We start from the raw sequence: 12,668 nt of genomic DNA on the forward strand, positions 1-12,668 counted from the left end.
GTCTATAAAACATCTTAATCAAACCATATTTTGGGGATTTTGTTTTTACTTTCAGTGATGATGGTAATCTTTTCCCTACTGAGGAAATGATGAACTCTGATAAATATACTGATATACTGAGAAGTAGAATTGATTCAGAATTATAGAAATCATCAAATGAGATACTGCAAGACAACTTGGCAACATGTCAAATACCACAAAAGGTTGTTGTTATTATTATTGTTTTCTAAGAGATAAAGATAAACATGCATCAATGGCCTGGAAACTCATCTGATTGAAATCCCCTTGAAAAATCTATAACTTGCTTTTTGTCCTAAACATAATTGAACTATCTGTCTCTATTTTTGCTATGTTGAAGTCCCCCAAGGAGAATGAGAATCAGCAAAAGCTCTTCATAAGAGTCTTGAAATTCAAGACTTCACATGTGAGTTTTAAAGGATCATATGAACAATGAGGCATACTCCTAGACAGTGTGGTAATGAGGGATCCAAATACCAAGCGTTCAAGGGGGTTTGATTTTGTTAACTATGCCACAGTGATGCAGCTAGAAATGCAAAGACCCACAAAATCTGCAACAGAGTTGCTCAATCAAAGAAAGATGTTTAAAGAAAAGATTCTCAAAGACTAGGAGCCCACTTAACTGCAAAAAAAAAATCATTGTAGATGATATTAAGAAAGACAGTGAGAAACACCATTTAAGAGATTATTTTGAACAGTTAGGAAAGATTGCAATGACTAAAATTATGATTCACTAAGGTAGTGGCAAGAAGAGGGTTTGGCATGACTCAATGTATAAGATCATTATTCAAAAATACCATATTGTAAATAGGTTGTGAAGTAAGGAAAGCCTTGTATAAACAAGAAATGGTCAGTACTTTATGTAATCAAAGAGCTGAATTTTGGGAACTTTGGTGATAGCCGTGGAGGTGGCTTTGGTGAAAATGATGAGTTTGGTTACAGTAAAAGTTTCAGTAGTCATAATGGTTTTGGTGGCAGTCATGGTGGACTAGGATATTGAGGAAGTAGAGATGGCTACAATGGATTTGGCCATGATGGTTATGGCGGAGGTGGCTTGATTACTCTGGGAAAAGCAGAGGCTATGGAAGTGGTAGACAAGATGAGAGTAGCCAGGGCAGTGACTATGGCAGAAGTGGCAGTTATGACAGCTAGGAAGTGAAGGTGGCTTTTGCAGTGAAACTATTTGGAAGCAATAGAAGCTACAATGACTCTGGGAACTACAATAGTCTTCAAACTTTTGTCCCATGAAGGACAAAACTTTTTTTCCCATGAAACTTTTTTCCCATGAAGGGAAAAAAAACTTTGTAGGCAGAAACTCTTGTCATTTTGGTGAGGCCAGTGTTTTGCAAATCATGTAATCAAGGTGGTTATTATAGTTCTAGTAATAGCAGTACTTAGAGCAGTGGCAGAAGATTTTAATTATTGTTAGAAAACAAAGCTTAATCTATAGTCACATGAAAAAATGCTCTAAATCACTACTGATTAGAGAAGTACAAATCAAAACAACTCTGAGGTACCACATCACACCTATCAGATTAGCTAACATGACAAAACAGGAAAATGCTAAATGTTGGAGAAGATGTGAGAAAATTGGAGCACTAATGCATTTTTGGTTGAGTTGTGAACTGATCCAACCATTTGGGAGAGCGATTTGGAACTATACCCAAAGGGCTATAAAAATGTATATACCCTTTGACCCAGCAATAGCACTTCTAGGGCTGTACCCCAAAGATATCATCAAAAATGGGAAAAGGACCCACATGCACCAAAGTATTTGTAGCAGCTCTTTCTGTGGTGGCAAAGAATTGGAAATTGAGGGGATGCCTACCAATTGAGGAATGGCTGAACAAGTTGTGGTATATGAATAATGGAATGCTATTGTTCTATAAGAAATGATGAGCAAACGGACTTCAGAAAAACCTGAAAGACTTGTATGGACTGATGCTGAGTGAAGTGAGCAGAACCAGGAGAACGCTGTACACAGTAACAGCCACATTGTGTAATGACTAACTTTGATAGACTTAGCTCTTCTCAGCAATGCAAAGAGCTAAGATATCTCTAAAAGTCTCATGACAGAAAATGTTATCCGCATCCAGAGAAAGAACTATGGAGTCTGAATGCAGATCAAAGCAAATTATTTGCTCTCTTTTTTTTTTGTCTTCTGTTTTGTTTGGTTTTTTCTTTCAGGTGGTTCTTCCTATTGGTTCTAATTCTTCTTTACAACATGTCTAATGTGAAAATATGTTTAATAGGAATGTATATGTAGAGCCTATATCAGATTGTATGCTGTCTTGGGGAAGGAGGGACAGAGGGAGGGGGAGAAAGTTTAAAACTCAAAGGCTTATGGAAGTGATTATTGAAAAACAAAAATTAAAAAAAAACAAAATTTAAAAATTAAAAAAAAACAAAGCTTAGCAAAATAGGAGAACCAGAGAAATTACATGGAAGCTATAGGTTACAGTAGATTTGTGGACTTAGCCAAACACAATGGTGGCAGGGTGGCAGCTGCAAAATGACATGTTTTAGATAATTCTTTTTCTGTCTGGGCAAAAACACTAAGACTATGTTACTGACTAGTTGTATAACAGGTTATTTTAGTTTCTGTTGTGTGGAAAGTATAAAGCATTTCAATAAAAGATTTTTAGGTAGATTTTTTTTGCATCCATGCTGTTGATTGTTAGTAGTCTAACCTGGATGTTGAATAAAAGTTTTTGTGTTGTTGTTTTTTTTTTTTTAAAGAAAACACATAACCTATAATCAAAGTTGGACTTTTAAAAATGGACCAAGGTACATTGTGGTTGTTGTGGATGTCCAATATGAAAAAGTATTGTTTTGTGATTAAAGAATGTGTCAAAATTGTGTGTGAACTTAACAAATTTTGTAAAAACAAGCAATTGCAAATATCAGAGCATATGACACATATTAAAAGTTTTTTTAAAAGATATTTTTTTAATTGAAAGTTTATTTTACATCACATTTAATTATTTTACTTTGTCTCAAGTAATTCATACACCATTTGATAGTCCCCACCTCTAGTTTCCCATATGAATTGCTTTCTTTTTTCCTTTTTAAATTTTTTGGTGTTATTTTTCTTTGCCCAACCCAATTCCATGTGTTTGAAGACAATGAGAGGAATCTATGCTTATATACAACTTTTTATTCAACTGTCTTGCAAGAAGACTTCTCCTTTGGAATAAATTAGTTTCACTAGAGTGGGGTCAGCGATACAATTTGAAGAGGTTGAGTAAAGAGGTAGTGAGGAAGCTCCCAGACCACTTTAGACCATAAAAATCTCTCCATCCTCTGAATTCAGAACTTATTGTTTGTACCACTCATTTATCAATTAACCATGTGCTACTTCCTCTTGTATTGTATCAGCATCCCTTATATTTTTATTTTTCTAAGACTTAAGCCAAGCCTTTTTCAAAATGATGTAAGGCAGCTTAGACTTTAAACATAATTCAAAATGAAGCCATTTGGGATAAAAACAGAATGGAGACAATGTAATGGAAACAGAAGGGCTAGAAGCTAACAGGCAATGAGGATAAGTTGATTGTTACATTTGTGTACTAGATTTGGTTCTATATTTTCTAGCTGCCTAGTTAAAAATAGAAGCACATCCTATGTAGTTTTAGGCAAAGCATACAAATTCATCCCCAAAAAGGAACTGTTTTGGAAATAAACTTGAGCAGGAATTAACTGTATCAATCTTCATATATAGTGAGTGATATCTTACTGACAATGCTTTCAGTGTTTTTTTCTTCACAAAAGATACAACATCCTTGATCAAATAAATGATTTTTTGTATAGGGTCTCCATGAAGGCAAAGAGTTCAAGATTAAGTTATAATTTAGTTAATAAATTTCTGAAGGGCACTAAGAAGATAATGCTATATTATCCACATATTTTGCTTTCTATTGTTAATATTTAATATAGGAACAGACCTAGGAGACTCAAGATAAATGAATATTTAGGATTTTTTCTCCTTTTATTCCCCTCTCCTTTCCTATCTCACTAGTTCTCCCCTGCACTTAAATATCATGTGTCAAGTAAAACTTTGGTAGATGCTGTGCTGAAGTTAACTCAAGGAATGAATTTTATAATCAGTATATATTGGGCAGGTAATCTAAATGATTGATTAAAGGAAGAAATGTATTTGATATTTTTGTCTCTGGATGTCATTTAACTTTTTATGTGCTTATTTACATTAACATGGTGGCCTGAAAGATCACAGATGAGCCCAGTTCTCTTACATTTATCCCAACAAAGATGAAAAAAAATAATACAAGACTGAGAAATAATCAAGAGATTTAAGGAGAAACTACAGTAATTATCTTCTTTCAGCCCAGGACTGCACAAAAAGAAGGCTATGGAACCGTTTCACCAGGGAAGCCAATGTGAGTACAGGTAATTGAACTGGAAATCTGCCAGCACTAGAATCAGAGATGCTTTAGAGGGACCTGAAGCCTGCAGTACTATAGATGCAGAAGACAAGACGGGTGTAAAGAACAGATAGTATGACCTTAGAAGGATCACCTACAAGTATCTGACTCCTTTGAGAGTGGATATGAGTACAGAAGCAGGTAGTGCTCTGGCTAAAATGCTCAGGGAGTAAGGGTGAAGGGGTTGAATATAAACATAGCACTTTGTCCTGAGACTCTCCAGAAGCCAGAACCCTGAACAGCTCTGTATTGCAAGAAAGGAAGCCAAGAGTGCTTGGACAGGGAAGTTCCAGGAAGGTAAAAAACTTGTATCTGTCTGCCACACTGACCATGAAAGCAAAGCTAGGAGTCAGCAACACTGACCACTCTAGGGAAGTCAGAAGTCCATTGCAATCTCACCAGAAATGCTCTAGAAGGCCTGGAGGATCACAACATTCTGAACCTAGACAATCCAGAGGAGGTTGAAACCTTTAAGCATTCTGAACACAGATATATTGGAGTGAGGAAGTCAGTAGCAGTAGCACAGGTCATTGAGGGCAGGAGGTAAAAATGTCTGACCATCCCATCCGAGAGAAAATGAAGGGGCAGATAATGGCATTGTCACAAAGTTCCAATTCAGGAAGTGAGGCTATAGATGTGTGTGTACAGAGAAAGACAGTGAACACTACAAAGAAATAATAGTGGTCACATGTACAAAAATATTTATAGCAGCCCTTTTTGTGGTGGCAAAGAATCGGAAATTGAGGGGATGCCCATCAATTGGAGAATGGCTGAACAAGTTGTGGTATGTGAATGTAATGGATTTCTACTGATGAAATGATGAGCAGGTAGACTTCAGAAAAACCTGGAAAGAATTATATGAACTGATGCTAAGTGAAATGAGCAGAACCAGGAGAAACATTGTACACAGAAACAGTCACATTGTGTGATACTTGGCTCTTCTCAGCAATGCAAGGATCTAAGACAATTCCAAAAGACTCATGATAGAAAATGCTACCCACATCCAGAGAAAACTATGGAGTCTGAATGCAGATAGAAGCATGCTATTTGTTCTACTTTTCCTTTGCTGTTTTGTTTTATTGCTTCATTCTCGTGGTTCCTCCCATTTGTTCTACTTGTTCTTTACATCATGAATAATGGGAAAATATGCTTAATATGAATGTATAAGTAGGGCCTATATCATATTGCACACTGTCTGGGGAGTGGGGAGAGGAGTGGGAAGGATGGAAAATTTAAAACTCAAAATCTTAAGGAAGTGAATGATGAAAACTAAAAATAAATAAACTAATTATTTTAAAAAAATAAAGGTAAAATTCCTGACCCTCAAGGGAAAAAAAAGAAATAATACAGGTCAAGAGAAACCCAACAAATGCACCCAGAAGAAAACAGTAACTCCAGAACAGATACAGACAGAGTCTTGGGGTGGGGTAGGGGAAAGGGAGGAATTGACTAGAGGACCACAAGAGTAACTAGAAGAAATGAAAGTGAAGATTAAAAATGAAATAAGATTTCTTTAGAAAAGTATTAGGAAAATAAATAGAATACTTAGTATAGAATACCTTATAATAGAAGTTTAAAAAACCTTACCAAAGTAACAGAGTCTCAGAAAACTGGAATAGAACAGACAGAACTCAGTGACTCCAAGAAACTATAGAAAATATTAGAATAAAATCAATTTTTTTAAAGTCAGAAATATAAGGAAACAAGACAAGAAGGTTATGTAGAAGGAAGCCGTACAGCCTAGTTCTCTCCCAAAAGTACTCCAACTAAAATCAAGGAAGATCTCCAAAGTTAGTGGAATCCAAGGAGGAATTGCAATGAGTCATTTTTTTCCATCCCAGGTCAAAATAAGGGGATAGTCAAAGATTTTTTGAAAGAGATGGACCAGCCAGAAAACCCATCCAGATCCTTATAGCATGGGATATATACTGATGAATTGGGCTGCAAGACAGGAGCCTTCTAGCACTGGGATGGGCTATATGGTCTGAACCAGTATACTGGGAAAAGAGAAAACATGGACACGGCAGGAACAGGACAGGAGTATACATATTGGGCGAGGAACAAGAGCAAAAGGAAATGATTCTGACCCTGGAATGAAGTTGTGGATTCAGTCCACAGACCAAGAGCTGAGACCTATAGTAACAACTAAAAGGAACATAGACCAAAAGAACATAGAACAGAGAATATCACTTTGACTCTACAGACTCTTCCAGCCAGTTGACAAATATTGGGACCAGCAGCAATTTGCTAATTTCAACCAGGGGCAAGTTTGCATTTGTGTCATCCACACCGATCCTGGGTTTGGAAGTTTGCAAACCACAGACCAGGAGAGCAGTGATTAGACTTCACCCTAGACCAGAACATATAGTATGTAATGAAAATTTGCAGGTCCCTGGCCAGAGCCAACCCATGAAATCTTTGAGGAACAAAGCAGCATAAGACTAAAGAATGCAAAGGAGAAATGAACAAGGCTCCAATATTCCCTCCAGAAGTGAAGGAAACTGCCTACGTAAATTATTCACAAAAATAGGAAAAGATGAGATCCTATTGAATTCCTCCAATGACAGAAATACGGTCTTGATACCTAAAGTGGAGAAAAATGGGTCAAAAAAGAGAAAAAACCTATAAATTAGTATCTCTAATGAATATTAATTTAAAATTTTAAAAATAAAATGCTAGCAAAGAAGGTACAGTAATATATAAAGATCATCAATGGTATCAAATTCAAGTATAAAGGAGGACATTTAACCATACATGATAAGTGAGGATCCCTGCAGGCCATATAATGACTTAGAAAACCACAGAGTAACATTATCTATGTTCTATTGCATTTGTATTTATTTTGTTAATTATTTCTCAATTACTTTTTAATCTTGGCTCTGGCTGCAATCAGGAAGCTTATTTGACACCTCTGCTCTACACTGCTACTAGGCTGGATTTATACTAAGAATGCAAGATTGATTCAATATTAGGAAAACTATAATATAATTAAGAATATTAATAGCCAAACTATAAAGTCATATGATATCAGTAGATGCAGAAAAAGCTTTTGACAAAATACATCTATTTCTGCTAGACACACTAGAAGACAGAAACAAATGGATCTTTGTTTAAAATAGTAAGGAGTATCTATCAAAAAAGTCAGTGTGATGTGCAAAAGGAGTAAACCAGAGGCCTTTCTTATAATATCCATGATAAACAAGGATGTCATTACTACCACTGTTACTTAATATGGTGCTAAAAATTCTAGAAATAGTAATAACACAATAAAAAGAAGGTGAAGGAATAGCAAAGGGGAAACAAAAAATATTGCTTTATGCAAATGATATGATGGTTTACTTCAGAGAAGCTTAGAGAGTTAACTAAAAACTTAAAATGCTTAATAAGTTCAGCAAAGTTTCAGGATATAAAATAAATCCACATAAATTATCAGTATTTCTGTATATTGCCAACAAAATGTAGCAAGAAAAGATAGAGAAATTCCATTTAAAATATCTACAGAATGCAAAAAAAAAATAGGTGAGTCTACCTACCAAGACATATACAAACCATTGGAATAAATTTATGCAGTAGTATTTATAGTAATAAGCACAAATGTAAAGAATTGAAGAAATACTCATTGCTAATGGGTAAGCTGACCTAGTATAATAAAAATAACACTACTACATAAATTTATTAACACATTTAATGCTATATCAATTAAACTATCAAAGAATTATTTTTAAAAGCTGAAAAATATGTGCAAAGTTCAGCTAGAGGAACAACAGATCAAACACCTCAAGAGAAATAATGAAAAAAGTGGGAATTAAGGTAGCCTGGCAGTATGAGATCTTAAACTATACAACTGTGCTGAAAAATAATAATCAAAATTATGTGGTATTGGTTAAAAAATAGAGACTGATAATTATAACAGCTTCAGGATATAACATAAAGAAGGACATGAACCTAACAGCAATTTGATAAGGCCAAAGACAATAGCTACTTGGGTAAATCATTACTATTAGACAAAAATATTCTAGGGAAACTGGAAAGCAGGCTGACAGAAACTGAGTTTAGATCAGTGCATCACATAATATACCTAAATATAAAAGGTTACATCATAAATAATTTAGAGGGGCAAGGAAAAATACCTTTTGGATCTATGGACAGGGGAAGAATTCATGACCAAACAAGGATTAGGGAATATTACAGAAGAAAAAAATGACAATTTTGATTACATAAAATTAAATTTAAAAAATTGGTCCAAAAAATCAATATAGGTAAAATTAGAAGGAAGATGGTTAATTGGGGGAAATATTTTAAATAAGTTTCTCTGATAAGGATTTATTTCTAATATATTGATTCATATTTATATAAGTAAAATATTTTGCCTGATACATAAATGGTCAAAGGATATAAGTTAGCAGGGAGTTTTCAAAAGAAGAAATCCAAGCTATTACCAGCCTTATCTAAAATCATCAATAAAAAGGACAAGTACAAATTAAAGCAACTTTAGCTTTCTACTTCATATTCTTCACATTGGAAAAGATGACAAAAAGGAAATTACAATTATTGGATGGGCTTTAGAAAAATGGGTACATTAATGTGTTTTAGTGGGGATTGGTCCAGCCTTTGTTGAAAGCAATTTAGAACTATATCCAAAAGATAATGAAAAATCCAGTGCTGTCACTAATAAGCTACTATTAAGAAATTTTTTTAAAAAGGAATTAAAAAGGGCCTATGTGTACAAAAATATTTTTTTAAATTAATTCATTTATTTTTAGTTTTCAACAATCACTTCCATAAGCTTTTGAGTTTTAAATCTTCTCTCCCTCCTTCCCTCCCCACTTCCCCAAGACAGCGTGTAATCTGATATAGGCTCTACATATACATTTTAGACTGTGTTTCCATCTCCATTCAAACTCCATAGTTCTTTCTTTGGATGTGGATAGCATTTTCCATCATAAGATTTTTAGAGATATCTAAGGTCTTTGTATTGCTGAGAATAGCTAAGTCTATCAAACTTAATTACCACACAATGTTCTCCTGGTTCTGCTCACTTCACTCAGCATCAGTCCATACAAGTCTTTCCAGGTTTTTCTGAAGTCCATTTGCTCATCATTTCTTATAGTACAATAGTATTCCATTACATTCACATACCACAACTTGTTCAGTCATTCCCCAATTGGTGGGCATACCCTCAATTTCCAGTTCTTTGCCACCACAGAAAGAACTGCTATAAATATTTTTGTACATGTGGGTCCTTTTTCCTGTTTTTATGATATCTTCGGGATACAGCCCTGGAAGTGCTATTGCTGGGTCAAAGGGTATGTACATTTTATAGCCCTTTGGGCATAAAGTTCCAAATTGTTCTCCAAAATCTTTGGATCAGTTCACAACTGCACCAAGAATGCATTAATGTTCCAATTTTCCCACATCTTCAACATGTATCATTTTCCTGTTTTGTCATGTTAACCCATCTGATAGGTGTGATGTGGTACCTCAAAGTTGTTTTGATTTGCATTTCTCTAATCAATAGTAATTTAGAGCACTTTTTTATATAACCATAGATAACTTTAATTTCTTCCTCTGGAAACTGTGGATCATATCCTTTGACCATTTACCAATTAAGGAATGACTTGTATTCTTATAAATTTGACTTAGTTCTCTATATATTTTAGAAATGAGGCCCTTATAAGAGACAATGGTTGTAAAACTTCTTTCCCAATTTTCTGCTTCCCTCCTAGTCTTTGTTGTATTGACTTTGTGCAAAAACTTTTCAATTTAATATAATCAAAATAATCCATTTTGCATTTCATAATGTTCTCTATCTCTTGTTTGGTCATAAATTCTTCTATTCTCCATAAATCTGACAGGTAAATTATTTCTTGCTCTCTCAGTTTGCTTGTAATATCAACCTTTATATCTAAATCATGTGCTCATTTTGGCTTTATTTTGATATATGGTGTAAGATGTTGGTCTATGCCCAGTTTCTGCTGTACTCTTTTTCAGTTTTCCCAGAAGTTTTTTTCAAATAGAGAGTTCTGATCCCAGAAGCTGGGCTCTTAGGGTTTATCCAACAGTAGATTACTATAATCATTGACTACTGTGTCTTGCATAGCTAACCTATTCCACTAATCCACCATTCTATTTCTTAGCCAGTACCAAGTAGTTTTGAGGATTGCAGCTTTATAATACAATTTAAGATCTGGTATGGCTAGACCACCTTCCCTTGCATTTCTTTTCACTAGTTCCCTTGATAATCGGGAACTTGTATTATTCCAAATGAATCTTGTTATTATTTTTTCTAGCTCTATAAAATAATTTTTGGTAGTTTGATTGGTATGACACTGAATAAGTAAATTAACTTAGGTAGAATTATCATTTTTATTATATTAGCTCAGCCTACCCATGAGCAACTGATGTTTTTCCAATTATATAGATCTGACTTCTTTTGTGTCAAAAGTGTTTTGTAATTGTGTTCATATAGTTTCTGGGTTTGTTTCAGCAGGTAGACTCCTAAATATTTTGTAATGCCTACAGTAACTTTAAATGGAATTTCTCTTTCTATCTCTTGCAATTGGGCTTTGTGGTAATATAAAGAAATGCCAATGATTTATGTGAGTTTATTTTATATCTTGCAACTTTGCTAAAGTTCTTTATTATTTCAAGTAGTTTTTTACTTGATTCTCTAGGATGTCTAAGTATATCATCATATCATCTGCAAAGAGTGATAGCTTTGTTTCTTCTTTGCCTATTCTAGTCCTTCAATTTCTTTTTCTTCTCTTGTTGATAAAGCTAATGTTTCTAGTATCGTAATGAACAATAGTGGTGATAATGGGTATCTTTGCTTCATCTCTGATCTTATTGGAAATATTTCTAGCTAATCCCTGTTACATATAATGCTTGTTGAAGGTTTTAGGTAGATGCTACTTATTGTTTTGAGGAAGACTCAATTTACTCCTATGCTCTCTAGTGTTTTTAATAGGAATGGGTATTGTATTTTGTCAAAAGTTTTTTCTGCAACTATTCAGATAATCATGTGGTTTCTGCTAGTTTTATTATGCTAATACTTCTCCTAGTATTGAACCAGCCCTGCATTCCTGGTATAAATCCTACCTGGTCATAGTGTATTATTCTTGTGATAAGTTGCTGTAATCTATTTGCCAATATTTTATTTAAAATTTTAGCATCTATATTCATTAGGGAAATTGGTCTATAATCTTCTTTCTCTGTTTTGACTCTTCCTAGTTTAGGCATCAGCACTATATTTGTATCATAAGAATAACTTAGTAATACTTTTTCTTTACCTATTTTCCCAAATGGTCTATAAAGTATTGGAAGTAATTGTTCTTTAAATGTTTGTTAGAATTTGCTTGTAAATCCATCTGGCCCTGCAGATTTTTTCTTAGAGAGTTAGTTTGTTGATGACTTGTTAAATTTCTTTTTCCTGAAATGGGGTTATTTAAGTATTTTACTTCCTCTTCTCTTAATCTGGGCAATTCATATTTTTGTAAATATTCATCCATTTCACTAAAATTATAAAATTTATTGGCATACAGTTAGGCAAAATAGCTCCCAATTATTGTTTCAATTTCCTCTTCATTGGTGATGAATTCACTCCTTTCATTTTTGATGTTGGTAATTTGATTTTCTTCTTTCTTTTTTTAAGCAAATTAAACAAAGATTTTCTATTTTTTTTTATAAAACTAGCTTTTAGTTTGATTTATTAGTTCAATAGTTTTTTTAATTTCAATTTTATTAATTTCTCTCCTGGTTTTCAGTATTTCTAATTTGGTATTTAATTGGGAATTTTTAATTTGTTCTTTTTCTAGTTTTTTTAGTTGCATGCCCAGTTCATTGATATCCTCTTTCTCTATTTTATTCATGTAAGCATTGAGAAATATAAAACTTTCCCTAAGAACTGCTTTTGCTGAATCCCATAAGTTTTGATATGTTGTCTCATTATTGCCATTCTCTTGGGTGAAGTTAGTGATTGTTTCTATGACTTGTTGTTTGACCCACTCAACCTTTAGGGTTAGATTATTTAGTTCCCAATTAAGTTTTAGTCTATCTTTCTATGACCCTTTAATTACATGTAATTTTTATTGCATCATGATCTTAAAAAGGATGCATTTAATATTTCTGCCTTTCTGCATTGGATTGTGAGATTTTTATGCCCTAGTACATGGTTAATTTTTGTGTAAGTGTCATGTACTGCTGAGAAAA

The 12,668-nt window shown here is 33.9% G+C and overlaps 1 pseudogene; it reads left to right on the forward strand.

Annotated features, from left to right (window-relative positions):
* Window positions 1-349: 349 nt before the first annotated feature.
* On the forward strand, window positions 350-1,170 carry LOC114025701 (annotated as a pseudogene).
* The last annotated feature ends 11,498 nt before the right edge of the window (window positions 1,171-12,668 follow it).

The sequence above is a fragment of the Vombatus ursinus genome, unplaced genomic scaffold, assembly GCF_900497805.2.
Source record: "Vombatus ursinus unplaced genomic scaffold, bare-nosed wombat genome assembly UNPS02014832.1, whole genome shotgun sequence".
In the NCBI taxonomy this organism is placed as follows: domain Eukaryota; kingdom Metazoa; phylum Chordata; class Mammalia; order Diprotodontia; family Vombatidae; genus Vombatus; species Vombatus ursinus.